The sequence below is a fragment of the Rhinopithecus roxellana genome, chromosome 1 (genome assembly GCF_007565055.1).
Source record: "Rhinopithecus roxellana isolate Shanxi Qingling chromosome 1, ASM756505v1, whole genome shotgun sequence".
NCBI lineage: Eukaryota > Metazoa > Chordata > Mammalia > Primates > Cercopithecidae > Rhinopithecus > Rhinopithecus roxellana.
The window spans coordinates 134473972-134478236 of NC_044549.1; the positions used below are offsets into that span (position 1 = coordinate 134473972).

Here is a 4265-nt window from a genome sequence, read left to right on the forward strand (position 1 = left end):
GACTTTGTAACATCATTCAATGATAAAAATATTGGTTCACGGACTTATTCAGATTTTCTGAATCTTGACCCATTTCGTTTTACAATATCAAAAATTATTTTGTTAATATCACCACTAATCTCATCAGGAAAGCTTGTAAGTATTGAAAAACTACCAAGTTCATAGCAGTAGATTCCAGGTTTCTAAAATTTTAATTTTCTCTTGAAAGCTCACATTTTGATCATAGGCAATAAATACCATCTGTTGTTTTTCTTGAAGTGACAGGCTTACTTTGTCCATTAAAATTAAAGTCTGCCAAATAATCTGAAAATTCATTTGTCTGTCAGTCTTCTTTTTCAAGTAAAAATGATGTTGTATGAAAATGTATGCTGGTTCCATTTGTAATTCAGTTGCATGAGTTTCTTTTCCTAGAGACAACTATCATATTTCAATATGTGGTAGAAATGCTTCATATGCACTTCTCATTTTATAATAAGGAATATTAATAAGATATATACTCAAGGGTTTAGATTTAATAAAGTTAATCATTTTTATTGCTTTATAAAGGACATTATTAAGTGAAACTGACTAATTTTATTTTTATTGTGAGCATGTGGTGGTGAAGAATGTGATAACTGCCAGTGTAGTTTGGTATCACAGCCTTGATTCTTTCTAAGGAACCTACAGGTTTACCTACCATTGCCTTAGCAACACTGACAATTATCAGCATAATGAAGAAGAAAAATCACATCTTAGTTTTATCATAAAAACAGCTTTGGCCTCGCAGACTTCTTGAAATGGTCTTGGAGATCTCAGGAGTATGTGAATTGCATTTTGAAAATCTCTGAACTAAGCCTGGCCAACATGGCAAAAACCTATCTCTACTAAAAATACAAAAATTAGCTGGGTGTGGTGGTGGGTGCCTGTAATCCCAGCTACTCAGGAGGCTGAGGCAGGAGCACTGCTTGAACCTGGGAGGTGGAGGTTGCAGTGAGCCATGATTGTGCCACTAGACTCCAGCCTGAGAGTCTAGACTGGGCGAAAGAGCAAGACTCTGTCAAAAAAAAAAAAAAAAAAAAAAAAGGTGACTAGAATTCAATATTGTTACAGTCTTGAATTTCCCCTTCTGTTGTCAGAAAAATGGGCCAGCTTCTTACTGCTCCATTTCCCATGAAGTTAAAACATCAAAAGTAAGAAACTATTAACACTGAGGCCCACTCATTAAAAGCAGGGACCGGCTTCTTAATGACCAGATTGCCTTGTCTTGCTAACTGAGACAAAATTTAGTAGCAGTAGGTGGGAACTTGAACTAATGTAGTCAATACCTGGTAAGCAGTACATAGTTGCTTGCTTCTGACTATACTTGCCTCATTTTCCAAAGTGAAATAATAATAAACAGATCTTTAAGAAATTTTTGGGCAGGGCTAGCTCCCAAGGGGCAGGTCGGGGACGGAGAGCAGGTGCCGGGGTCGGGGTGGCAGCGGCGGCCTGAGCCTCGAGGTCCACGCCTGCTGCTGCAGCAGCAGAGGCTGACTGACCCGCCGAAGCGCTGTCGCCGGAGAGTGAGGGCCCTGCTGCCGTGGTGAAACCAGCCCAGATAAGTTACAGGACTGTCCCCCGGGTCTCCTGCCCAGAAAGCCAGCGCCGTGACCAGGTGTGGGGGATGATGGTGGCGGCTCTCACTCACTTGTGAAGGCTAGAACCCAGGGAACCCGCGGTGATCTAGGGCTTCTCCAGACATCGCCGCAGCCCCACCACGACCAGCCGAGGCAGCAACAGCAACAGCTCGGGCACATGAACGGAACCGCTGGACTCCAGGTTCCTTGCCAGGGGCTGAGCGTGGCCTGAGGGACAGGCCCTGGGTCCCGGGATGCCCTGACCAAGCCCAGCGTACAGGAGGGTGAGAGTGGGAAGGCCGACCAGGAGCCATCCCCTGAGCCAGGCACTGACATCGTCCTGGCAGCCTCAGGAAGCCCGGGAAGGTCTCCAAACTGGGCCTGCTCACAGCATCCAACCAAGATGAGGATGGGGTGGGCTTCAAGCCCCAGGAAGTGCACTGCGTCCTGTCGCTGGAGATGACTGGACCCGCCACCTTCGCCAGCACCTTGCAGATCCTGCCAGCTGAGGAGCAGGGAGGGGTGGTCCAGCCAGCCCCCCAGATGCCTAAACAGAAGAGCAGCAAGCTGGACACAGCACCCGCGTTCCCTGGAGTTCCTGAGACACCATTTGGGGGTCGCCTCCAGGTGCTGGAGTCCTTCCTGTACAAGCAGGAGAAGGCTGTGGGGGACAAGGTGTACTGGAAGTGCCACCAGCACCCTGAGCTGGGCTGCCGGGGCCGGGCCATCACCTGAGGTCTGCGGGCCACAGTGTTGCGGGGCCACTGCCACGCACCCCATGAGCAAGGCCTGAAGGCCTGGCGCCAGTGGGAGAAGCTGCCCAGCCTGGCCCTGCCAGAGGGCTTGGGAGATTCCTGGGGTTCTGAGGGCCCTGGAGGCTGAGTGCAGGAGCTGCTGGAGGGGGTGGGCCTGTGGCACTGCCCCAAGGAGCCAGAGCCAGAGCCCACCCCTGGGCTGGTGTTGGGCAAGCCGGCCCAGAGGAGGGCCACGGACCCCAAGCCCTGTCGCTGCTGAGCCTGACGCCCAAGAAGTGCTCGATCCTGGGGCTGGGACAGGCCCGGCCCCTCGAGTTCCTGAGGAGGTGCTATGGGGGCAGCTTCCTGGTGCACAAGTCATTGCCCTACAAGCAGGAGAAGGCCGTGGGGGTGAAGGTGTATTGGACCTGCCGGGACCATGTGCTGCACAGCTGCCTGAGCCAGGCCATCACTCAAGGACAGCGGGTGACCGTGATGCGTGGCTACTGCTACCCGCCTGACGTGGAGGGCCTGGAGGCCCGGCAGCAGCAGGAGAAGGCCATGGAGACTGCAGGCTGTGCAGGACGGCCCTGGGAAGCAAGTGGACACTCTCCTCCTAGGCGTGAACAGTCTTCTCTACCACAGAGGCCCCGGCCCCCTGACTCTCACCAGGCCCCAGCCTGGAAAGTGAGCGAAGGTCGAAGACCAGGAGCTGCCAACCCATCCCCAAACCCTGGAAGGATCCCTGGATGAGGACCAGGACATGGATGCAGACCCCGGAAGCCCTGAGTTCCTGCGGTCCCCGCTGGGGGGCGGGCTTCCTGGTGTACCAGTCCTTCTACAGGCAGATGTATTGGACCTGCGGGGACCAGGCCCGCATGGGCTGCCGCAGCCGCGCCATCACCCAGGGCCAGCGGGTCATGGTCATGCACAGGCACTGCCACCCACTGGACCTGGGTGGCCTGGAGGCCCTGCGGTAGCGGGAGCACTTCTCCATCCTGGCACAGTGGGACTGCCCAGAACCCTTCTGGTCCCTGGAATTCTGAGGACTTCCCTGGGGGGCAGGTTCCTGGTGCCCAAGTCCTTCCTCTACAGGAAGGAGAAGGCAGCCAGGAAGAAGGTGTACTGGATGTACCAGGATCAGGCTTGGCTGGGCTGCCACAGCCGCACCGTCACCTGGGACCGGCGGGTCATGGTCCTACGCAGCCACTGCCACCAGCCAAACCTGGAGGGCACATAGGCCTTGAGGCAGCGGGAGCGGCTCCCCAGCATGACCCAGCAGGAGGACCCAGAAGGGATTCAAGTTCAACTGTGCTTCAAGACGTGTTCTCCTGAAAGCCAGCCGATTTATGGGTAATTGTATTAGTTATCTAATGGTGCATCACCAATTATAACATAACGTAGTGGGCTTAAAACAACAATGACAAAAACAAAAAAAAATTTTTGGTACAGGGGTAAGGCCAGATGTGCATCTTGCCTGAGGCCAAAGCCCATGTACTTGGCCACTACTTTATACTGATCTCTAGGCTGCTACCTAGCTCTGAAAGTCAGTGATTCTGGAAGACAAATATCTTCCTAAAGTGGCAAATAAGGCTGTTGGTAGGATTTGCGGTGGAACTGTAAGGATTTCAGCAAATACAACATATAGTTTTTAACCATATGAAATGTATACTGTGGCCTGGTAGTTAAAAGAGCAGGCTTTGAATATAAGCTGTTCAAAGCCCAAAACTATCATTTACCAGCTTTGTGATTTGGGGAAAGTTGCTTGACCTCTTTTGCTTCAGAGTACTCATTTGTAAGATGAAATGATGAGGGATAATGATAATAATGCTACCTATTGAGGCTTCAATTAGTGATGGTTTGGTAGGTAGCAGAGCACATGGTAAGCATTAGTAAATTTCGGCTTTTATAATTATCTGCTGTGCTGAACACATGA

General features: G+C 51.5%; 1 pseudogene; it reads left to right on the forward strand.

The window, feature by feature from the left end:
• The first annotated feature begins 1119 nt into the window (after positions 1–1119).
• Positions 1120–3686, forward strand: LOC104653531 (annotated as a pseudogene).
• Positions 3687–4265: the final 579 nt, after the last annotated feature.